The 25,109-nt window shown below is 58.4% G+C and overlaps 1 long non-coding RNA gene across 1 annotated transcript in view; it reads left to right on the forward strand.

Annotated features, from left to right (window-relative positions):
- The window catches only part of LOC145721940 (uncharacterized), a 31,147-nt gene extending 8,407 nt beyond the window's left edge, over positions 1 to 22,740 (forward strand). Inside the window, exon 2 of the long non-coding RNA XR_014145973.1 lies at positions 20,746 to 22,740. This is a non-coding gene — a long non-coding RNA (uncharacterized LOC145721940). The remainder of the gene's footprint in view (positions 1 to 20,745) is intronic.
- The last annotated feature ends 2,369 nt before the right edge of the window (positions 22,741 to 25,109 follow it).

Below are 25,109 nucleotides of genomic sequence, written 5' to 3' on the forward strand. Positions count from 1 at the left end.
GGGTCCCAGCCGCGGGTCAGATCGTCCCCAGTCCACCTGCTGCCGTGTGGGCAGCTCCTGCGTGGACGCTGGGTCCCAGCCGCGGGTCAGATCGTCCCCAGTCCACCTGCTGCCGTGTGGGCAGCTCCTGCGTGGACGCTGGGTCCCAGCCGCGGGTCAGATCGTCCCCAGTCCACCTGCTGCCGTGTGGGCAGCTCCTGTGTGGACGCTGGGTCCCAGCCGCGGGACTTGGCGAGCGTCCGTACCACTTGGAGAACGCTGTTACACGTCTTGGCACGAGAACGAGAGGGATCATGGATTTGCCTCTAGTGGGCAAACGGGATTTTCAGCTGGAGATTTTCTGTTTGAATCCGTGTGGTGGGGGCTTGTGGCTGAGCCCCTCCCGCCCTGCAGGCGCCTATGAGGACGTGCTTTCGGACGTCTGTCTGGGGCCCTCTGTTCCTGCAGCTGATGCCAGGTGGAGCTTCATCTGGGAGCAGAGACAGTGGCTCCTGAGGAGGAGACCAGAGCCCCTGGAGACTCAGCCCCAGCCCCTGCTCCTAGGGTCTGCCTCCTTTTCCCGGGAAGGGTCCTTGACTGACCTTGTCCCTCCTGATCTGGTGCAGAGCTCTGCACCGTGCCTGGGGCTTGGGGCCGCCCCTACCACCTGCGGGGATCAGGGGCCAGAGGGGCCAGCGGTGCCGTCCATCAGTCATGTGGAACTTGATGGGATGGTTCCGTCCATCAGTCATGTGGAACTTGATGGGATGCCCTTGATGGGCGGGTCCACTGGAGCCCAGACGGTGCACAGAGCGTGGACCGGATGTGCCAGGGAGACAGGCATTCGAGCAAGCTCAGAATGAGGCGCGGCAGCAGGGCTCGTGAGGAAACCCGCCCCAGAGAAGAGCAGAGGAGGATGGACACTGGGGTGGACTCCAACCCAAAGTGGCCCCTCCCACCTGCCCTCCAAGGAGCCCCCAGTGAATAGGACGTCCTCCCAAGGACGAAAGGCTTTTGTCTGTTTTCTAGGATTCACGTCCAGGGAGGCAGAGCGGATGGCGGGGACTCACCCCAAAGTAGCTCAGTGCCTACACCCAGCTAATTCTTTCTTCAGCACGAACAATGAAAAATACCGAGTCATTACTCTGATCTCTGTCTGCGATCACTTTTGTGTTCTCTGAATCCCCGCTATTCATCACCAAGGTAATAGCTGGATGTTTTAATAGATTCCGTGCGTAAACACAAAACGTATATGGCTGGCGTGGCATCAGCGAGGATCGTGAGCTGTGACATTCTTCATGTTCTCGGCAGAAACGAACCCAGAAACAAAAAATCGGTTTGAGCAAGCCCACATGATTTCCGTGGGCACTGTTGGCCAGTTTCATGATGGGAGGCTTTGCGTGCCGGCAGCTTTTCACGGTTAACGGTGCTGTGTGAGTCTCCATTTTCATTGAAGGCGTGGTTCCTTGAATAGTTTTAAGTACACAAATGGCAAATCATTGAATTGGGAGGGAACGTGCGCTGTGGAGAAGCCTGTGGTCCTAGGGCGAGCCCCCCACCTGGGGGTGGGTGTTCCTGATGCCGTAGATAAGACACCAGCCTGCAGAGAGCACCACGTCAGGGTCGGGGACAGGCCCCCGCGTGGGGCCTGGGAAGCTGAGTCCTGCTGTCCCCTTGGCCCTGCACGGGCCGCTGGGTCGCCTGATCGCTACTCCCTGCCCTCCGCCAACACCGTTCCCAGCCACCCACCCCATTCTTTCTGGCTCCATGGTGGATGCGAGGGATGAAGGGATAAAGCATGCGCAGCCCCTGGCTCTCAGACCGCTGACGGGCACCCCGCGAGAATCCCTGCAGGGGCAGCTCATGGTGCCGTTTGCACGGGCACAGATGGCCCTTTCTTAGACGTGAGGTCAAAAGTGCTGAATAAACGGAAGAGAATGCCCGCCACCAGTGTGTTGGGGGGGGCATCCCCCAGCTCATCCTGATTGGGGGGGTGCTCTGGAATCTGAAAAGGTCAAACGGCCCCAGATCTCAGCAGTCCTAAGGGAAGGCTGGGACAGTATGTACCCCCGTAGGGGAACCTTCAGAGAACAACTCACTGAACAGGGCAGCGTTCCAGAACGAGCAGATGGGCTCCGCCACCATGCTGTCCGTCTCCGCCAGCCCGCCGTGCCCACCGTGGGTTGTCCATGCCCGCCATGGCCCTCCCCTGCCATGTCCCTTTGCCAAGAGCTCCTTTGCGCTGAAGTCAAGGGGGTCCCTGTGATCCCGCGAGCGTGAGGCAGTCACCTTGTCAACAGTGAGCACTTGAGAAGGATAGAGGAAGTTCAGAGTGATCCCGAGTTCTCAGCGGAGCTGTTAGAGTTAATTCTGTTCTCTGATTCCAGGTTTCATGAGCTCATTGGGCAGAAATACTGGCAAAGTGGTTGAAAACATGTTTTTTCCTCTTGGTTTAATAAGTCCTTATGATCTTCCAGATGACATTGCTCAGGGCTGTTTTTCTTTGTAAGGGACGAAGGTAAACATAACCCCATCAGCTGTGCTGTGAAAAGTAGGATCACGTAAGCAGAAAGCCGGTCAGTGCGCACGGCGCAGAAGCCACCAGGGTGAGATCTCCTTCCCCGTCTGGCACGGTTCTGCATTCCACACGAGGCGGGCCGGTGGTCATCCGCATGCCCGCCATGTCCCGGCCTGCCCCTCACGCCCTGGGCTCGGGTCACGCCGAGCCTGTCTCTCTTGCTGTCTTCGCACTCTGTCCTCCATGTGCCAGGGTCTGGTGGGCGCTCTCAGCCCAGCCCTTCCAACTGGACGGCAGCTCCCAGGAGCAGGGGCCCCTTCCCGGCGGTGTTTCCACGTGGCACAGGGAAGGAAATATGGCATTTGGCATGGTCACTTATTAGAAATGAGTCTTTAAAAATGAAATGGGAGGATCTGTGTCTCAACCCAAACTACTATAAATGTCAACTCCCCGTTAGACCCGAGGTGTAGTGGGTGACGTAGGTCCTGGGTAGTATTGATGCCTGCGTCACCATCGCTGGGTTCTGGCACCGGTTGCCCCACCTGTCCCCCCCCCCACCAGCCAGAGCACACAGCTCAGCCTTGCCAGGCGCCGTGAGCGCACCTGCCACGCCCTGCACCGTGACAAGCCCCCTCGAGGGTCGCCATCTCCACTTTCTGCATGGGATTGTGTCCCTGCCTCAGTTTCCTTATCCGTGGAAGAGGTAAGAGTGCCCTCCCCCAACTGGCCTCACAGGTCCTTGGGGTGGTGGGAAAGGAAAGACCGGGGAGTCTGTGAGGGTAAAAGCACTGCTGTTTCCCTTGTGTGGCACCTTCCAGAGCATTCTGGAGAGCTCATATCCCCAGAGGCTGCATCGAGAAGAAGCCGTACCCATGGTCCTTCTGGGAAGCCCCCCGCCCCCCGTCTGGGAAAGCCCCAGAGTGCTGGTTGTGTTGCTGCATCTTTCAGTTTTGTTTGAATTCTGGCTGCATGTCACTTTGTGTCGTCACGGCCATGTGGCTTCAGCTTCCATAGGACCGGGGGAGTCTGGGAGGTAGCGTCCCTCCTTCCCACAACCACAGCCATCCCCACCATGCGGAAACAAGCTGGTCCGACACTAGGAGGAGAGAGGACCAGTCCGGTCCTTCGGCCAAGTCTGTAAAGGGGCCTGGCTCTCTGGGTTAGTACAGTGGCAGACCCCCCACACCAGTGGTACCACCCCTGCCCAGCTCCCAGTTCCAAATATTTTTGGAAATGAGAACCACTGGCAATCACATCATGACTCAAAGAAAAGAGACACGTGCTGAGGTCTGGTAACATCCCCGTGGGCACATCACAAGTGGGTGGGAGGCACCTTCTTGGCAGACCCCTGCCCCACCCTCTGAGCCCCGGGAGTGACGAAGCCCTCCTAAGATGCAGAAGGAGGCTGAGACTTCCTCCTTGTGCCTGAGCTTGACCTCGAGGCCCAGACGCTGCTGCACCGACCGGGAAGGCAACGGGCAGAGGTTGGGGTCTGAAGAGCAGGAGCTCTCCCCATCCCACTGCAGAGACTTGACTCCCAGCAGCGAGGCAGGAGAGGAGGTGGTGGGTGGAGGTGAGGCTCCTGGGAAGGGGCAGAGTTAGCAGGAAGAGCCCCTCAGGTGGGCAGGAGGATGCAGCAGACAATTGGGGCACACAGGGGCCTATGTTACCCACTTGGTTCTCCTTTCTCAAGAGAATGTCCAACTGAGGCAGAGGCCCTGACCTCCCAAGGGGGATGAGATACTCCTGGGAGCCACACCCTCCACTTGGTAGACTTTTGGGGGTCACGTGAAGACTCAGGGTCTCTGCACATCTAGACCTTCCAGGCCAGCCAGGAGCTGACACGAAGGATGAAGACTTGTTCACTGCTGGGCCTGTTGGCTCATTCCAGCCCCTGATAGGCCTCTGCCTGTTTAAAGGGGATTAAAAAAACACATCAGAGCCAAAGAAGTTCAAACATGAGCCTGTGGGAAAATGCACACCGTGGAAAGGAATACTTTCTAAAGGATTAAAGGCAGAGTTAGCTCTGAAAAGTCCTCTAACATACACAGAGGAGACTTCTGGAGAACATCTGTTTGTTGATATCAGAGAGCTACAAGGGGCTGTGACTTCTGTGACCCAGGAGCCAGGAGCCACAGAGAAAGGACAAGCTGGGGCAAAGGCAAGGATCCGAGGTTTGCTGGGTGACCTGGGGGATAAACACTAAGATACCCAAAATATGAGTGCAATTGAGATCTGTATTGGAAGTTGCAAACGAAGGAACTGTCCCTGCAGAAAAGCAACGGAGTGATGTGGGCGAGTCTTCAGCCAAGGGGCAGTTCATAGGAGAAAGCAAAGAAATGGAGTCAGAGAGAAAAAAGTTAGTAGGTGTGGAGGACGGAGGGCAAATACCTAATCTGAGAAAGCGGGTGCTCTGGAGGCCAAACCACCATGACCAGGAGGGGAGGGATAATCAGGTTAGGATGAAACTAGGACTGGAAAAAAAAAGAAAAACCAATTAAAAACAAGACCAACACCATCACGACCCACACACCCCATGGGTGTGTTTGATTTGAAAGAATGAAAGAAAGCTGCCCTGTAACAATCCAGGTTAAATGGGGGAAATGAAATTCAGACAAGAAGACAGGAGTCTGCAGAAGCTACGAAGGCACAGACCAGCCGCCCTCTGAACCAGAAGGAAAGGAAAGATCACAGCCAGGGATTTGGCTGAAAAATGCTTTCACTTATGGATTCAATCCTACTTTTAGTTGTTTTTCACACCAAGGGGACTAAAGAACAGAGTTTTAAATTTGTAAGGATTTAGAAAGTATACCACCCACAAAGCTTTCCTGAAAAAAATGAAAGATAATGTCAAGCCAATCAAAGAAATAAAAATCAGGGGCTGATGATGGAAAAGGTCATAGGTAAGAAGAATCATGGTGACTATTGATACCAACAAAGATACGGAGCTAAATGTAAATATCATTCCCGTGACTGTGGTTAGAACACTGAACACAAAATCCACAGCGTATAATGTAATATTCTGTGTTTATTGTGAAAAACAATTTCTGTGTAATAGTAAACTGATTTGTAACCTCTGGCTACATTAATAAAGGCTGAGGTGGGGGAGCAGCTGCTGAGTAGGAGAAGAGCCACTTAATGTGGAATAGAAGGAGCCATAATGACTTAAGTCATTAGAGAAATGGCTTAATCATTAAGAGTGCATTTGATTAACAGAAAGGCCACTGCTAATGGGAATAAGAACACGATTTCTTGAAACCATGGCAGAGAAAGCAGGTGAAATGCTATGCATGTGTGTGAAGAAATGACCCATGAAAGGAGCATAACCGGAAATCAGGATGGGGCATGCTTCTTAGGACAGAACTTCCCTGCCAGTGGTGACAATAAACGTAAATGGGTTAATCTCCCTTCCTAAAAGGCAGAGACTATTTAAATCAGGCTTTTAAAATAGTCAAATATACATTGCTTTCTATGGGCATGTCTACAAATAAAAGTTTTAAAGCAAATAATAAAGCAAAGTATACCAGGCCAAGGAGAGGAAAAGGAAATCAATAGGTAAAATGATTAAATTGGAACAATAGGTCATATATTGATACGTGTAAGATCATACGAGTATATATGATTATTGACACATATTGATACATTACAGTTCAAAGTAACGAAAGTATCACAGAAACCTTAGGGCACAGATTAGCATACGTTTATATGAAGCAAGCCCAATTTCAAATTGACAATATGATCAGGAACACAATCTTCAGTTCAAAATTTAAACAACCCTTAAATCTGCATTAAGGTCAAGTGAAAACCGCCAATAACAACAATTAAAAGAACCAAGACACAGATCTTCTGAATAATGAAAGTATCATGACTGAATTTGCAACTACATATTGAACAATTTAACATACAAACAGGCTGCTTCTAATTCCCCATCATTTGTGAAATCTGTGCAGAAGAATCCGTAATCCAAGTCATGAATCGAACTTGCATAGAAGACAAATGTGGCAATGTTCCTTTCCAGTCACTTACATTATATTTAAGATGTAGCAAAAATAATAATAATAATAACCCAGTACCTTCTCACAATGTTTTGGTCAAATAGGGGGGCGAAAGGTGAAAGACGGTGTGTAGTAGGCCTAGTGTGCATCCGTGTGCAGGGTCTGAAGTCAGTCTGCTGGTGGAGCACCTGTCCCCTGGCTCTCTGTGCCTCAGTGTCAACATCTGTAAAATGGGCGAAACGCTGCTCCTCGCCTCCTAGGGCTGCCTCAAGATTGAAGGAGTTAGAACAGGAACACCATCAGAGCAGAGCCAGCACGTCCCTGATGATAAAGTCCACACGTCTTCATTGTTGAATCGCATTCTGCATGTTATGAGGATAACACAGGGTGTTTTTGCAGGCACAGTGAAAGATGGACTTGGGTCTACTTACGTCTTTAAATAACTTTATTTTTAAATCAGGAAAAATGAAAATAAAGAACCTAAGCTATGGAAAACCCACCCACAAAAGGAGAGGAGAAAGAGACAAAACATGAAACAGGAATATTAGTGAACTTTTTTGAAAAAGATTTTATTTTTTTATTTGAAAGAGAGAGAGAGAGAGCTCCTGTGCATGCAGGGTGGGGGGAGGGGCAGAGGGAGAGAGAGAAAATCTCAAGCAGCCTCTGCACTGAGCACAGAGCCTGACATGGGGCTCAGTCCCATGACCCTGAGATCATGACCTGAGCTGAAATTAAGAGTCGGATGCTCAACAGACTGAGTCCCCCAAGAGCCCTGTTAGTGAACTTTTAAAAGAAAGACATGGACGTGATCATTCACTGCTTATCTGGCAAAACCATATGTGCCCTGACCTCTATCATGTGCAAATTCTGTTGTTAGAAAATAAATCTGATAGGAAGGAGGGAAAACCAGCCTGTATTGGGGTCTCAGATTATTCAAGAGTGCATACATGGCTAGTGTATTGATCAATAAATCTATAGGGTTTCATTACATATATGATTTTCTGGGGAAGAAATTACCATAACTAAGGAATAGAAAGATGTTAACATCCTCCAGTAGAAATCACAGAGGGAGATGGCTTAATAGGCACGGTCTTAAAAACATTAATGTGTTGGTGTCCTTTCCCCAAATACTGGAAAATTGCCCAGTTCGTTTTAGGGCCTGGTGAAACCCTGATGCCGGAAGTCTCCCCAAGGGTAGGAGAGCACACACGGAGCCATTGTGTTCCACGAAGACTCTGAGTCTGTGGCATGGGTCTGGTACTGTGCCAGGCACTGGACTGGTTCAGCAAAGTGCCCTTGAGGCCCCCGTGTACCCCGCTTTGCTTTGAGGTTGTGGATACATCTGGGGGATCCCTGCTCCCTGGAACGTGCAGGTGTGATTGGGACACGTCACCTGAACCTGCATGAAGTGACAGTGCGCTGAATCCTGAGGTCCTTTAAAACAACACGAAAATAGATTTATACGAGAAAGAAAAATATATTTTTAATATTTTAGAATCAAGAAGGATGACCAACCCCAAAGGATGATCAGATAAAAATGTGCTCTAATTAAGTAGATGCTGCAAAAGGGCAGGAGGCAGGCACCACATTTATTCCTAAGAAAAACATCAAACAGACAACGTCCTCAGGACCAGCAGACCTCCAAGTTAACCTGGAGGAGAAGGTGGGCCCCCTGGAACCTAGTGTCCCTCTGAAATGAACACCAACATCGCCCTTGTAGCTGACGCCCTGCCCTCTCACATCAGGACCAAGGCAAGCTGTATGTGCAGGCCTGTAGCCATCTGCATGGTGACCTCTTGGAAGACCTGGCAAATGCAATCACATCAGTATTTGATAGGAGAAAATGCAATCTTTATTACTTACAGATGAGGTAAACAGGTGCTTCCACATTTCTGCAGGAGCAGCTGAAGTTCCTTGAAAACTAATTAAGGAGTTTATTAAGTTGGACAGATTATGAATACAGAAGGTTCTCTATTTGTATTCAGCCTTAAGTTTTCACAGACACAAACAAGTTGTGGTCTAGACCAGAGGTCAGCACACTATGGCCTGTTGGCCAAATCCGGCTCCCTACCTATTTTTATAAATAAAGTTTTATTGGAACGCAGCCTTGCTTTCACTTACAGAGGCTTTAGGGATGCACTCCCTGGACCTTTGCAACATGGGTTTGCCGACCCCAGACTACGTTAATGGAAGCCCATCGAGCCTGCCTGCCAGGATGCAGAATTAGCGGGCTGGTGAATGTGTCACTTAGGTGAGAAGAGGTGAGCTCGCAGGCTGACTTTAGGAAGAAACTTGCCTACCTGGCCGGGGAGGAGAGGCTCGACAAAAGTCAGTTGTGTTCTCACTTCTAGGCAAATAGGTTTCAGAAGAGTAATGGTTTAATTAAAATATGTAAGTAAAATAAACCTGAGTAAATAAGAGGGAGGCAAGGTCTCTGCTAAACACAGCAGGAAATGTATGAATAACTCTAACTTTCGTTAAGAAAAGGCTGATCACCTGTGTAAAGATAATGGCAGAGTCTTACTAGGAGAAAATTAAAGAGATTTGAATAAATAAGCAGGAAGCTCTCACATACCTGGATAAAGTCAGTGCATGCCCCAACCTTGTGCAGTTGTCTATTCTTTCAGATTTAATTTTTAGATTAAATGCAGTTTCAGTCAGATCTCTGATGAGGTTCTGGGAACATTACCAGAGATAGTACATTTTAGCTGGGCGTGTAGACCCGTCAGTGTGGGAAGGCTTTGGGAGAGAGGCCTCCCCAGTGTCCACGGTGTGCACCTGGGTGTGCAGCTTGTGAGTGGTTGAGCCCCGGGCTGCCCCCCACTGGTACCCAACTTGTCCTTGATACAGGGACAGAGTTTGTCCAAGTCCCGAGGACACACTTAAAACCTGAGAAAATGTTGGTCTTGCTACTGTTACTTTCTGCTCCACGGAGCAGACCACGTGGCCCTGAGTGGAACCCCAGCATCAGGGGGATGGACTGTGGGGTGCAACGAGCACAGAACGGTGAGGAAGGAATGGGTCCCTGACGGCGGGTGGGAGAAAACAGGCTTCATGTTTGGGGGTACTCAAGTTGGAGCCTTACCACTCACCACATCCCAGCCTGAATTCCAGGGGGATTACAGACTGAATATGTGTCCTGAGGCTGTGGACTAGCTGGAGGACGGGCAGGGAATATCTGGGTTCAGGCTGGGGAGATGATGTGTCATTGTAAGTCCAGTCTGGGAAATCCAGAGTAACCACGGACCCTCTGACGCTAAATACACATGCTCAGATGCCGTTCTAAGCATTGTGCATAAATCCACCTGTTCATGCTGACAGCCTCCCGTGAGCCCCAGACTGCTCTCATCCTCATCTTACAGATGAGGACACTGAGCCACGGAGGGACCAAGTCATGCACTGCGTCAGCCACAGACCGAGAGCCCACGCAGGGCCCCGTGTCCCAGGGGCAGCCCTGATTCACTTCCCATCTCCCAAACCCAACTTCTCAAAAACAGGCAGGTTGCAAGGTTGGGAGTCTTTGGAACCTGAGCAGCATGGCTGGTTCTGAACCACATGGTGGACGGAGATAAGTATAGCCCACAGGTAGAGAGGTCCTAAAACCCCACCCGTGAATGGCCGGGGAAAGTAGGAAGAGAGATTCGCGGTCAGGGAGCGGTGGCTGACCCACGAAGGAGGTGCTCCTGTGTGGTTTGCTTTAATTCCCTCCAGTCTCATTTCGAGGCCTCACGAAGGCTGTGGGGAAGAATGTGGATTTGCGGGGTAGGCGTCAAGAGAAGCAGAAATATATGCTTGGGCCCCCTGGGGGGCAGGCTGGCAGTCACTGCAAAGTTAACGTGGGGTCACTGCATGACCAGCCGTTGTTGTCCCGGTGGGACCCTGGGTGTCCAGCCACGAGATGTGAAAGCCCACGTGTGCGCAAGAACTCATTCACGCAGGATCACCACGGCATTAAGCAAAGCTGCCGGCAAGTGGGGGTGGCCCAGAGCCCACCTGCCGACGAATGGTAAGCAAACTGCGGTCTAGCAGATCACTGACTAGCGTTCGGCCGAAGGACAGGCCTTGGACAGGCCACAGCGTGGACCAGCACTGAACGCATCGCACACAGTGCAAGAAGCCGGACACAAAAGGCCACGTGCGGTGTGATTCATGCACAGGAAACGTTTACAACAGGCAGATCCACAGAGGCAGAAAGTCTGCCAAGGGGCTGGCAGAGGGTGGCAGTGACCGCTGACGGGGAGGGGCTCCTCCTGGGGGCGAGTCTTCCACGCGGGCGGGGGGTGGTGTTGGCCACACAAAGGCGTGGCCTCCACCCTCTGAAAGTGTGATTGTGTGGCGTGCGAGCTGGATCACGGTGAAGCCGCCACGAGCGGACAGGAAGATGGGCATGTCCTTACGGCCAGTCCTGGTCCCCCGGCTTCCGGACAGACAGCGGCCTGGCGGGGCTTCACCCCAGTGCAGGCACCGCCTGGTCCAGCTCAGAGGCCCAGACCCTGTCTCGCAGAGGTGACCTCCCAACCGTGAGTGGTCGTCCTCCCCGCAAGTGGACCCAGAAAGGAGACCAGGGAAGGGGTTTGATCCTGAGCTTGCGGGGCCTGCCCTCCCCACTGTGGATGGCACGGTGTCGGCCCGAGCGTTTCTGGTGCCGTCTGTGAAGAGCACCTCCTGCCCGCTCTGTCATCTCCGCGTCCCCTTGATCCCACCTGCCCGAGAACGTGGGCTGGACATGAGCCACAGGTGTGCTGCTGGCGGCTGGTGGCTGAGGCTCTGATGTTGGCCGGGGTCCAGGGTGGGGTCGGCAGGGGCACCTGCCCTGGATTAGCGCAGGCGAGGGACTAGCTCCAAAGTGGGCGCTGCCTTGGGCGGAGACAAAGAGGACAGGAATCCAGGCTGCAAAGCCTGTCCCGCAATTGTCAACACGCCCTTAGGAAAAGCCGCCTGGCAAGCCGGGCTGCTGCAAACACACAGGAGACTTTAGGGAGGATGAAGGCCAGTCAGTGCTCCCTCAGGCAGAGGGCTGGCGGTGCCCAGCAGGGGCGCAGGGGCGGGCGCAGGGAGGCAGTGAGGTCATGGGCGGGGCTGAGCAGGACTCAGTAGCAGCAACAAGGACACATGTTAAGACAGATGTGGGGGGAGGGGCTCGTGGTGGCTCGGCCCTCACCCTGAGTGCTTGCCCGCGGTCCTCCCTGTCTCCATCCTGTCTCCGTGCCCCCCTCTCGTGCCGGTACCCCCGGGATTGGCATGCACGCCGCCCTTCAGCCCCCCCCAGCCAATGCGGGGGACCTGGCTCAGCGCCTGGCCTGGGACTGCCTGGTCTGTTTTGCAAGTGGGAGTCTGATGAGCACCCAAACGTGCTGACTCTAAGATTCAGTGTGTTCCTCCCCCGTGTAGGCCGTTCGTTGGCAGCCCTCCCACCTCTCGCTGGATCCTAACCCGCTCAGCGAGAAGCTCATCTTGCGGCCTATCTGCTCAGACCCCGGGAGAGGTGGCCGGCCGGCCTATAGGCCTTGTAGATAGGGACGTGGGCCCTGGGGTCACCTGGCTGCTGCCGGCTGGCTCCTTGGGCCTGTCCCTGTGCTTTGGGGGTGACAACACACAGCAGTGCCCAGCTGCTCACTCTGCCCCCGGGGGGGTTGAGCGTACTGCTTACTAGGAGAATGGGGTGCACTGTGAGGCCGCAGCGCAGGGACAGGGGCCCCAGCCTGGCGAGCTCGGTGCCCCGTCCGGGCTGCCCCGTGCATCAGGCCCTGCCGCCCCCTCACCGGGGCACCGCGTGGCGCCTGCAGATGCAGCTCAGGGAAGGCCCGGCCAGCACCAGCCGTCGGCCCTCAGCCTGGGACACGTTCCCCCGAGCTGACGGGCCTGGTGCGTGTCTCGTGCCCTCATGGCCGGCTGCATGGGTTTGGGCGACATTTCACAGAGGAGGGGCCTCGCACCTGACCCTGTGGGCTATGGGCTCTGGGGGGTCAGGTGCTTCTCTCTGTGCCTACTAAGTGCTTCCACGGTAGCAGGAGACAGCAGAGCCACCGTCCCCAGCGGTGTGTAGCAAATGGCCAGTGTCACCTGCTGGACGGCGGCAGACGAGCGACAGAGATGGGGGAGGGGACAGACGCCCTTAGAACAGCCGCCGTGACCAGAACATCAGTCCGCAGGTGCATCCGGGGGACACCTGCGTCTCCAGGGTGCTGTCCTCACACCTGGCCTGGGCTCTGCCTCTGGCCTTTGTGGCCGGCCCAGCCACAGTGAGGTCTCGGGTGCTCTGTGCTCCGCACACCGGAGTGTGTTTTCATGGGGTCGAGGTGCCCAGCTTCCCGCCTCACAGCATGGTGAAGGGACGTGTCTGCACAGCTGGGGGCTCCTCCAGGAAGGGCCGTGTCCCTCCCTCCACGGGGTTGGGCCTCTTAGACCTTCCAGGCTGAGGATTCGGCCCACGAGCTTCGTCTGTGGGGAGCCCGCTGACCAGATGTGGGGTGAGGGAGAACCCCCGCGAGGGAACGTCCAGAGGGTAGCGGAGTCAGACTTCATCCTCGTTGGGGAGGGTGGGGCGGGGGGGTCTTGGGCTACAGGGAACCTTGCTGGGGCAGCCGCTCAGCGGCCCGCTCCTCTCCATCCCACCTGTCACCTGGCGTCGGCTGTGCCTTACGGAAGGCCCCTCTGCCTGGTGACCGAGTAGAAAGGGCCCGTCCTGCCGAGGGCTCAGGACCCACCCCGGGCACCTGCTTAGCTCCTGCCCTGCGAGGCCTGGCCTGGCTTCGAGGCTCCAGGGCCGGCCCGACCCTCCGGCTCCTCAGAGGCGCCACGAGATTCTAGGCAGGGCCTGGTGGGGAGGGACACCTGTTCTATGGGGGGAGGGGCACCTGTAATATCGGGGGAGGGGCACCTGTTCTATGGGGGGAGGGGCACCTGTAATATCGGGGGGAGGGGCACCTATTCTATGGGGGGCACTTGTTCTATCGGGGGGTTGCCCCTCCCTCCTCACCCTACCAACCCAGGGGCTCCTGTGCCTGGTGAAGAATCAAGCCACCAGGACTCGGCACTGAGGCCACCGAGGCCTGTCCATGGGACCCTCCCTGGTTCTCCAGGCTGCAGGATGACCAGGGAAGTCAGATCCCATGGCAGAGAGACGGTGGAGGCCCAGGGTGGCCGGATTTCAGCCAAGTCTGGCCCCCTGCCCCCACCCATGGCCTCCTCCCCCTCGAGGTCTTGGGTACATACCCTCCGGGGGGGCAGTAGACAAAGTAACTCTCTTTGTCAAAGGTAACTTGTACGTGTGAGCGTTCACAAAGCGCTTCGCACACGAACGTCCTACGTGGAATTCTCACTGCAGCCCCGCGAGGCAGGGTGGGTGGTGTCCTCTCTGGGGCTGGGACCCCAGGCCCGGTGGTTCTGGAGCCCTGGTCACTGAGGGCTCGACTTGGCGATTTTCAGTCAGCCTGTGTGGTCATCCATGCTGATCAGGGGGACACAAGCCAGCAAAGCACACACGTTTGCTATTTTCGGTGGATGGACTTGCGTGCTGGCGTTTGCGGGAAAGACCCAGGTCCTAGAATTAACTCTGTGCTCCATCTCAGCAAACGATCGGTAATTCGGGGCAACGGTGGTGCCTTTCCTGGGTGGCTTAGGGGCTTCCAGGAAGCAGGGAGCCCTGTCGAGGGGAGCCTGGCATGGCATGAATCCCGGCCCACCTGCCCCGGGCCCGCCGACCCCAGCGTAATGGTGGGGCGCCTCCTCCTGCCAGCACCGTGGGCAGGCCCTGCCTCCGCTCTCACAAAGGGAGGGGTGGTCATCGGGGGACGGGAGCCTGAGTCACGAGCAGGACCTGAACCTGGAAAAGCCCACAGGGTCTGCCCCTCGGAGGCCAGGGTGTGAGCCGCTGAGCCCCGCTCCGCCACAGGGGCCGTTCCAGGAATGGGCCTGGGAGACGCAGACTGGCCGGGCTGTTAGCGTCTTCTTGGGACAGTTCGGGCCATTCCTGGTCAGGAGTCCTTCTGTCAGCTGCCTTTCTGCCATGGGCTGAGCAGTGGACCCTGCGGCTTCCCGACCACCCTTGTTTCACCATGAGGACCCCACGGCGCCCGGCCTGGCCCTGCGGGTGCTCGGGAACAGGCAGTCCGTGGCCGGGGGCAGGACCCCGGTGCCTCCTCTGTGAACAGTGGGTCCTGAGGAAGTGGCCCCGGACAGCAGAGCCTGGCTCCAGGGGGGGGTCGTCCCCTTCGAGCCTTGAAACGGCCCCGGCTGCCCTCGCCCCACTCCGGAGCAGAAGGCCAGAGCAGCGTGCACACCCGGCCCGGGGCGAGCCGAGGCCCCTTCACACTAGAGCCCAGGCTCTTCACCGCCTGCTCTGGGGCCCTGAAGCCACCGCCTGTCTTAGTTTCAGTGTTAGAGACGCTTGCATGGTGCCGGCTCTAAGTAGGGAACCCACGAGGTGGGGAAGTGTTTACTCAGGGGGAAACTGAGGCAGGCAGCCGTGAAGTAACCTAGGACGCCCGGATCATATGTGGCAGAGCAGCGTTGGGACCCTGAGGTGAGTCCTCACCTGGCACTAAGGCCCTGGGATGGCCGCACGGTCGGGCCTCATTCTAGGGCCAGAGCAGGAGGGATCTCTGAGCCTGTCACCTGAGGGCACGGGAAAGGCCACCTGCTCCCAGCCTCCTGGCCCGGCCCCCCCCAGGCTGGAGCCTCGTCCCCACGAGAGGCCGGGGCGGGGACCTCGCGTCCCCCGGGACCCGCCCCAGCACCCTGCAGCGTGAGCCCGGGAGGCAGTGAGTCACACGGCGGTAGCAGATGGACAGGGGGTGGACGCAGTGAGCAAACGCAGGGGGTGATTCGAGCATGCCCCACCCGGCCCGAACGCACCTGCTCAGATGTCAGGGGAGAGGGTACAGGGTGGGGGCTTGTCTGAGATCGTGTACTTGCCGGGTTACCAGAAGGGGCTGCCCTAGGCCCCGTCGTGCTGTTTGATGTTTTTTTTTAACCCAACAGCAAACCATGGCCATTCCAGCCACCTTTGTGAGCTCGGGTTTGGGGAGGACGTGGGGTCCAGGCTCCGTTGCACGTGGACTGGCTGTGCTGCCTCAGGGAACGGTCCCAGAGACACAATCACACGGATGGCAGGACACGGGTGAGATGATGCATAGCCTTTCCAGAAGCTTCTGCCCTGGTTATGTCTTTATCTTTCCCATGGCAACGGCCATTGTCGTCCCGAGCCTGTCAGAGCAGGCTGCCATCCTGTCTCACGGTGCCCGTGTATCTGCTGTTTATTAGGACCCTTTGTTCGGGACTCTCAGTCTAGAACACTGGGCTCCTTCCTACAAAACACTTGTCCCGACCTCACAGCAAACACGAGCTTTTAATGAGGAAGAGAGAATAGCGCTCGCTGCACTCGCAGGGGCTGGACAGTTTCGTTTTGCTTTTTAAATGATGCTTTGTAGCATCCAAGGACTGAGAGAAGCCCGCCCACCACCGTGGAGAACACGCGCTTTCCGGGGTGGAAGGAACGACCCCCTGGGACGGGACCCCCGGCGTGCCCCCAGGACCACCGCAGGCAGGCCGGTGTCTGGTGCCGGTGAGAATCCTCCTGGGGCCGACAGGGCTCAGGAACCACCCGCGCAGGACCCTTCCCCAGGGACACGGGGTCGTGGCCAGAGGGACCCCACCTGCTGACCCGGGGACTGTGTGCTGGTGGCGAGGGGTCTCCCAGCGAGGGCATGCTCTTGAGAAGCAGGGACATTCACGGGGGACTGTCTCCTCCGCCCAAGCTGTCCCCGAGCCCAAGATGGCCCTCAGAGTCCCTCCAAGCCAGAGGTCACGGGCTGAGCTTGTCCCTGAGCTGGTGGGGGCCCATTGCGCGGGTGTGACTCATGTTTCTTGTCGCGGGAGCCCAGCCGTGCAGTCCCTGGGTGAGGGGCACCTGCCAGGATGCAGGAGAGCTTCTCTGGTGTCCCCTCAGGGGACCGGCCAACGTCAGGATGCGACGGAAGCGGGTGTTCCCGAGGAAGGGAGCCAGAGGCCAGCGAAGCCGGCTGGAATGTCCCTCCTCGGGCAGAGGCCCACACACCGTCGTTTCCGTGAAGCTGTGGCAGCTGGCACAGGCCTGAGACGGGCCGCCACCAAGGGTTCCCGAGCTGCAGACGCGTCTGGCTTCCCCAGGGCCGGAAGGGCTCTGGCTGGCTTCTGCCAGTGCCCACGAGGATCCGGCCTCCAGGCCCCACTGGATGCTGCCGCAGCAGCCCCGACTGCAAGCGCAAGTCCCCGTCTCCAGGCCTAGGGAGGGCCTGTGGGCTGGGCCAGCACTGCGGGCATCAGGCTGCACGTCCTTTCCTGGGGTCAGGCGGATGCCGGGGAAGCAGGCCCGGGCTCTGCCCCCTGCAGCACACCCTCTCTGCGCTGTCCTCCTGCCCTGGGCCTCGAGGCAGGAGGAAGGGGCCAGGTGGGCGCCAAGGAGGGAAGCCAGACCTGCATCTGCGTCTGTCCGACAGGCTGGGCTCAGGGCTCCTCTGTCCAGTCCAGGTCGGCCTTTGGTGGGGAAGCCGGCCCGAGCAGACAGGAGCCTGGGGACCCCTCAGCTCCACTGTGCTTGGTGTCTGTCTCCCGGGCCGCCCAGCGGCAGGAAGCGTGAGGCCCGGGCATGTGGAGGAAGATGGGAGGCGGCATCAGCTGGGGGCCGCGGTCCTCTGGGGCAGGGTGGGGAGCCAGCGCTGGGCGCGCCTGCTGAGAAGCCGGTTGGTCCACTGAAGTCAGCACAGACAGACGTGAGGGGACACAGGACAGGCTTTGGTGTGCGAACTGCTCAGGGTGGGGACTGTGGGGCTGCACAGGCTTCCCGGTGGAGGGGGCCGGGGGGTGCGGATGGCACCCCAGGTCCTGGGCCCAAGCCCCTGGACTGCCCTTCTGCACCAAGGCCGGCGTTGTAAATCACGCACACCAGCCTTTGCACCAAGCCTGTGAAGGGCCCCAGAATCCTCCTGAACGCGGCCTGCCAGCCAGGAGAGGAGAAAACCCCTTGCTGCCCGGGTCCGGTCTCACAGAGGAGACAGGCCAGCCTCACGGGCCCACATGTCTGCGGAAGACCAGGAGGGGACGCCCGCTGGGTGCAAGTCAGACGCGGCCTCGCCCTCGGGCAGGACCTGCCGCCCGCCCCTCCAGGCTCTCACCCTCCCGGGACGCTTTCCCCAGCAGCCCCTGCTTCGGCACCTGCCGGGCGGGCGTGGTATGTCCTGGCACAGGGCCTCGGGCTTGCCGCTCTGCCCAGGGCTCACCGTTGTTTCGCTACAGGTTTCCGGGGTTCCGGGACTATTCAGAGCTGTTTTGGTAGTTAAAATATCTGTGCTTAGAAATGCTAGAGCCCAGTGGCTGCGTTATCTGAAACCCATGGTTAGTGAGCCAGCGAGTGGCAGGGGCTTCTGGGAGGAGGTGCCCGCCCCGACGATGATGGCCATGTCATCCTGTCCCCACGTTGGGGAGGGCAGCTGGCCTGCAGAGGCCTGGGTCCTGAGACCGCCGTCTGCCCTCCAGATCTGTGGTTCCAGGCCCTGTTCCCGCTGCTCCACCAGCGTCCCCGGTGGCCAGGCGTCCACCTGCCGTTGTCCTGGTGGTCCTGCCCCTGGGACAACCTGTCCCACCCGCTGCCCGGCCCCAGGGACACGGTGGGCAGACCCCAGGCCCAGGGCTGCGGTGGACGCCCCACTCCCATCTGGACCTGGGACCAGGGCTCAGATGTCCGGGGGGAACAGGTTCGTGAAGCTCCAGGAGGCTCGGCTGGGGCACCAGAACAGACCACCCCGGGCCCCCGAGGAGGAGTGTCACCAGCTCCTGGTCTCCATGGCAAGGAAACCTGATTCCTCTCTTACCTTGAGGAGGTGGGGGCTGGGGACGGGGGTGTCCCCGGGCCCTGCAGCACCCCAGCTCCCTGGTCCACAGGGAGCAGCTGACCCCCTGGAGCTGCGACCCTGACGTGGAGCTGGCTCTGTGTGCTGGTGGACGTGGGGCCTGACGGAGGCGTCCCGAACAGCATGCACACACAGGCCTCCCTTCCCCGTGGGAGGCCCAGCGTCTCCCCACGGCCGCCGGGACCTCCCAGTTGGGAAGCACTCCACGAGGGCCCTGAGCGTCCCCCGGCGCTGCTCCCAGGGTGGGGGGCGGGGCTGCTATTGAAATCCACGGAATGAATGACGTGCCGGTGAGGTCAGGTGTCTGGGCGCTAGCAGGCGCGGGGGTGTGGGGAGTGAGGCAGTGGCCTTGGGGAGATTAAGGGACACGAGTCAGGCTGCAAGGCCTGCACTCCTGGAGAGGCGGGCTCCGTGCACCGGGTCACCCAGTGCACCCTCCCCACTGCAGCGCTGTCCCGTGGGGGCCCCCGCCCAGCCTTGTGGGGAGGGCTGTGGGCACGGTGAGCAAAGCAGGAGGAGATGATGCATCGTAACAGAGGCTCTAGAAGCCACGTTTCCCCCAGGGTCCCAGGAGAGTGACGGCTGTGGAAACCAGCCAGGGGCCCGTGTTGCTGGGGACCGTGAGTGAGTCCTCTGGCCCCACGGAAGTCTTGGTGTTTCTCAGAAGCTGCTGGGGCAGCCCCTGCCACGTGGGCCACGTGGAAATTTGCACCTTGTGAGTGAGTCGAGAGGGGGAGGGTCTGAGAAGAGACACGGCTAAAGGATCAGGCCTGTCTGCGGCTCGCGGCAGGCTGGGGGCGCTGGTCACCCCCATGCGCGTCGCCTCGGCCCCACCCGGGAAGCCGGGACTGACAGTCCCTGTTGCGGCCGCGACTCACTGAGAGTCCAGAGCACAAGACTGGAGATGCTAAAATCCGTGGCTCTAAGAGGCTGCTAGTATGCGTGCAGTGACCGCATTGCTTAAAGCCGCGGTGGAGACCCGATGGACGTTCACGGTGCTCCCTGCATGAGAAAGAGGACCTCGTGTGTCTGGTGTGACACACAAAGGCGGGAGCCGGGTGGAGCCGGGACGTGGGCCACCCCGTGGACGTGTGCGCGGCCACTGGTGCAGGACCCGCCCTGTCCGCCTGCTCGCACTGCTGAAGAGGGCAAGGAAATAGGCTGGAATTTTCAAAATAGTTACCTCTCTCTGGAAATGGAAACGTAGGTGGATTTTGTTTTTGTTTTCTGTTCTTCGCTCTTTCCTGTCACCTGCGAGTACGATTTGTACAATTCTAGAAATAGAGAAAAGTAGAGTTGGTGCGTCCTTCCTCGGTTAACCCCATGGGGACTCCTGCGTGTGTGTGCTGGAGGGCCTGCGGTCGCCTTCCCCAACCTGGCTGCATGGGTGGGGGGCACGGCCCCCACGCGCTCCAGGAAGCACAGGGAGGGCCCGGGACCAGGGGCGTGCAGTGTCCAGGCCAGGTGAGGGCTCCACCGCCTCACCTTCCTGGGCTGGGCACAGAGCACACCGTGGGGCCTCTGCTAAGATCGGGGCGACTGGAGGTGGAGGGTGTGGACCAGATTCAGGGTCAGGATCCGTGGGCTGAGTTGGGGCAGCTGGTCAGATGGGCTGGACTGGGTTGCACGGTAGCCCCCAGAGTGGTGTGGCCACTTGGAACCCGTCCATGCAGCCTTATTTGGAAATAGGGTCTTTGCAGATGTGATTAAGTTAAGGGTCTTGAGATGGGGTTGTTCTGGACCTGGCTGGGCTCTAAATCCCGTGACAAGCGTCCTTATAAGAGAGACCAGGGCGAGGTTTGGGATGAAAAGGAGGGCCACGCGACAGGTGCAGGACAGAGGCAGCCTCGAGCCAGGGAGCCCACATGGCAGGACTTCCTGGGACTCGGGGATGCAGGGACCTCGTCAGCCGGGGACCTGCATGCCACCTCACCTCTGTGACCTCCCGGTGTCTCCACGGGTGTGTGACACATGCATTCCTATCACTTGAACCGTGCAATTATGCAACACCTGCTGTGTACATGGCACAGGGCCAAGGATACGTAGCTGGTGCCCTGAGCCAGCAGTGCTCGGGGCGTGAGCCCTCCGGTCGTGCCCAGGCCAGGGGGGCCAGGTCCCCACCATGCACACAGAGGAAGGCCGGTATTTCCAGGAGCCGCTCCGTGTGGCAGGTGTAGCCTGAGTCTAGTGTCATGTCCTCGAGCAGGTGTGCCGGCCTGAGTCGGGGAGGGATGAGGACCGGCCTCTGGGATGCGCCGTGCCCCGTGCACGAGGCCAGACAGGTGGGCATGTCCTGGGCCTGTCCGTTCCCAGTGGGGACCCTTGGTGCCTACGGGGCTGACGCTCTCTTCTCTCTGTCCTTCAGGTCTCCTGACAAACGCAGCCCCAGAGGGGCCCCAGGAGTGGCCACACCTCAGCCACGGTCCTCTGTCCACCGCGGACTCCACGTGTTGTCCGCCATCTGCCCACCCTCCGTCTTTCTGTAGCCCGCCCATCAAGTACGGCCCGCTTCCTCGGCGTCCTGAGCTGAGCGTGTCTGCCGCAGTGAGGAGTCTGGCCTGGGCCACACAGCGGGGGCCACGCCGGGCGTCCGTGGCAGCCTGGCCTCGCCCGCCCTCCCTGGCCGCGGCCTGGGCTGTGCTCTCCGAGGAGGACGAGGTGGCGGCCGCAGGGGGCGGCCGCCCAGCCAGCCTGGGAGAGGAGGACAGCGCCGGGCCCGGGGGACGACGGGCCCTTGGGCTCAGAAGAGGCCTCTCCTCGCCCCCCAGACTGTGCGAATCACTTTTATTTTCGTACCCTTTCAGTATACCCGATAGACCAAAGAGCAAAATCTATTTTAACTTGGACTCGCCCTCACCGTCAGAGTCCCTGGGTTCGACGGGGGGACGCGGGGGCAGAGACATGCCGGCCGCCCCGGCGGGACGCGGAGGGCGGCCCCAGCACAGGGCACGCTGAGAGGGGCCGAGCCTGCAGAGGACGCCACGGCAGCCCTGCGGGGCCCGGCCGGCGATGCCCCCACACGGACCCCGCGGGCCAGCGCCGCTCGCCGGGAACCCAGACCACCGCACTCACCCTACTCCTCTGTACTTAAATGGACTTGACCGACTAAAACACTTTCTGTTTTAACCAGTTAAACATGCCTCTCTACAGCTCATTTCTGATAGTGGGATAATCCAGTATTCGCCAAGAGCATGTTGGGTCTCCCGTGACTGCTGTCTGCTCGACACACCATTTAGCTCCAGAAAGCAAATTAAAGAAACCTAAAGTAACACTTGTTTGAAAGAGATCATTAAATGTATTTTGCAAAGCCTAAAGTTATATATTTAACAGTTTTTATATGTTGTATATTTGTAGAAAATCCTATTTAACAATTAATGTGGTAGCCCCCGGCCGGCCCGCGCGGCGGGCAGAGCACTGATGTCTCTGAAGGGCTCCAGGGTGGGCACGGGGGGAGCCGGCGCGGACAGGCAGGACTCCGGGGACAGCCGCCGAGGACGCGCCTGACGTCCCGGGAGCCGCGGCGGGTGCCCATGGGGAGCTGGCCGTCCTCACCCGCCTTGGGCCCAGCTCGGTGAAGGCCAAGCACGCGATTTGCCGGTCACACCTCTTCCGACGGATTTGGTGTCCCTTTTCCTGACCCTCCCCCACGGGCAGATTCTGAGGCCGCTGCCGCCGACCTCCTCTGCTGGTCGATGTCCCGCTCCCTCTCTGTCTTCACGTCTACCGGCCGAGTCGCTGGGGCGGGCCGCCCTGCAGAGAATGGCAGGCGCCTGACCTTCCCGCACCCTCCCTGGAGCACGGGGTCGCCGGGCCCGACGAGCAAGGGGCAGTTCTGCGTCTCCGTCCCTGGACTGGGCCGTGGTCCTGTGGGGTCCTTCATTCTCCTGAGTTTGTGCAGAACTACACTACCTGATGGTCCAATTAACAGGCGCACTATGCTAGTTCTATGCTACTAAAAAAAAAAGAAAGAAAAAGTAAAAAAAAAAAAATAATAATAAATATATAGAAGCTGTCCCAGCAACCCATAGACTAAAGATAGGAGAGAAGACCCATTTATTTAAGACCCATTTCGATGTCCACGAGTATTTAATTTACCTTTCCAGTCACCACACATTCAGAGGCCCGAGTGTCTGGAGGGAGAGAGATGGCGGGCGCTGGGCTCCCAGCGCAGACGGGGCAGTGGCCATGGGAGGGTCTCTGCCGCCTCCCTGAGCCTGTGTCTTCCCACGGCAAGTGTAGACCCCTTCGGAGGCAGACACTGGAGGTTTAAGATGTTACAGCGTTTTTTCCTTGTTTTACAGTATTCAATTTTGTGTTGATTCAGCTAAATTATGAAAATAAAGAAAAAATCCTTTGGTAAGCATGGCTTTTGTTCACGGGCTGGGGTGTCCTGGGAGGGGGCCGTAGCAGGCATGGTTGGCAGGGTCCTCCTGCCCGGGCCTGCCCGGACCTGTCCGGTGCTTCTGGGAGCCCAGCCCTGGTGAGTGCACAGCGCCCGGCCTCCAGCTTCTTGGGGCCCCCCCTGCCCTGTGTGTGAGCGCCCACCCCCCTCCCACGTGGAGGCCAAGTCCCGGACACAGAGAAGTAGAACCCCAAAGGAGACCCATGTCAAAAGGATTTCCCCTTTCCTGGAAAATCTGCTCAGATCTGCAAAGAGTGGTCTTTGGCGTCAGACCGTTTCTGCCGCCCAGAGTCCTAGGGCTGAACCTGTATGGGGTGGGGAAGTCACATCTGTCCGTTTCCAGCCACTCTTTATAAAACACAACCCCCGGGGCTGTGGCTGGGTGGGCCAATCAAAGCAGTTTGAAGTCTGCTCCTGATTTTAAGGAGACGTCCTTGGCCTTTGGCAGCATTGTGGTGGCACAGAGCAGGCTTGTCCTGGGAGGGAGGAGGGGGCAGAGTGCAGGCCCAGCAGTGGCCACTGGACCCCCTGGACGGCAGGGGCACAGCTTGGTGGGCGGTCTTGGGTTCTGCCATCAGAGCACGGACGGGGCAGGCCCGCATGACCAGGACAGGGTCACGCCTCCTTCCTCCATCCATGCAGAGGAAGGACAAGCCCGAGGTGCAGGAGGGAGTCAGTCCACAGGGAGGAAACGTGGTTGGGGCAGGAGTTCCCGGGAGGCTTGGCCACCTGAGCCGCTTACACAGCTTGGGGGCCCGACGTCACCGTTCCCCAGTCTTCTGGGCGCATTGCAGGGAAATACGCAAACAGTGAAGCTAGAGAAAAGGATAATGAGCTTCATGACCACCAGGGTTCGTACGAATAAGGATGACCGCCTCCAACTGAGCCAGACGTGCATCAGTGAGGATGGGCTGGGTCAGGCTGCGTAACAAACAGCCCGGACTCTTGGAGGCCGACCTTCACCTAAGCATGACTCTCCCCTCCTCCCCTCTCCCAAGCCGGTGCGCCTGGCGGGGACAAGTGTCCCGTGAGTCCGTCTCTGTGATCGGGGGAGACATGCCGAGCCTCCAGCCCTGGCAACAAAGGCTTCCATGATGAAGTAAGCCACCTCCCCGGCTTCTGGCCTTTGCTGACTTGCGCGGTCTGGCCTCAGTTTGCTCACGCACCGAACGGGACAGCCATGATTGCTGCCCACTTCCAGGCTGGGGAAGAGTCCTCTCTGGCTTGAATGCCCCAAAGCCTGAACGAGGGTGTGAGGGCCACCTCACTGCTGTAGGCATGGCCACACGTGGTCTGCACGGCGTGCGCTCCCTCCGTGGTGCCCTGTCCCAGCCGTGCCAGGCGCAGAGGCTGAGAGGTGCCCGGAGGCTGCCCGGGCCAGCCCTCCACACCGCTCGCACCCTGGCTGCGCCTGCAGCCCGCCGGTCCCGGTGGCCTGAGCTGGGGCCCCAGCAGTGGTGCGGCAGAGGCCACGATCCCTGGACACGGCCCTGGACACGGCCCAGGCCTGGCGGAGGCTGCCTGGCTGGGTGGGTCATGATTTAGCGGCATGGTGTAGGCAGCTCACACCTCCTCTCTGTGCCTCGACTTCCTCGGTGGTGGAGAAGAGAGAATTGTGCTGAGCTCACTGGGTTTTTCTGAAGATGAAGGGAGACAGAGGTTGTGGCCAGCAACATCCTTAACTGGCACACAGGACATCCTTAACTAGCGGGAATGCTTCCATCAGCCCACCGCGTGACCCCTTCATACGCCCTCTCACAGAACCCCGTCTGCCTCCGCATTAACGCTGGTCTCCGCGGCCCCCCGTCTGCCTCTGACCAGGTGCTCACGTGAGCCCGGGCTGCAGGGGAGTGGGACCGCGCCCCTTCCTGTCTGTCGGGGTCCGGCGGGCCTCCGTGGCCAGAGCATCACCCCGCAGCTGCCCTCGGGCAGGCCCTCCTCTTCCAGCCCAGCTCCTGGGCCGGCCAGGCCAACAGTGGACACGCTCAGCCTCCAGGGCAGGGAGGGCGTCTGTGGTCCGAGTGGTGTGTGCGTGCCTGTGTGTGTGTGTCCACGTGTGTGTGTCCACGTGTGTGTCCGTGTGTGTCCACGTGTGTGTCCACGTGTGTGTGTCCACGTGTGTGTCCACGTGTGTGTGTCCACGAGTGCCCTTGTCACCACTACCCTCATGTGCTAAGCATCTTGTGAGCCAGTGTTTCGAGGAGGAGGCCTCTATGACTCCTGACCTCAAGGACCCCTAAGGTCAGGGACCTCAAGGTCACGCTCAGAGGCGTCCATCCGGAGGGCTGCTGAGTCGGGCTCTCCCATGGTGGACCCGCTGTCAGAAC

The sequence above is a fragment of the Leptonychotes weddellii genome, chromosome 5 (genome assembly GCF_054177405.1).
Source record: "Leptonychotes weddellii isolate Sample4059 chromosome 5, ASM5417740v2, whole genome shotgun sequence".
Lineage (NCBI taxonomy): Eukaryota > Metazoa > Chordata > Mammalia > Carnivora > Phocidae > Leptonychotes > Leptonychotes weddellii.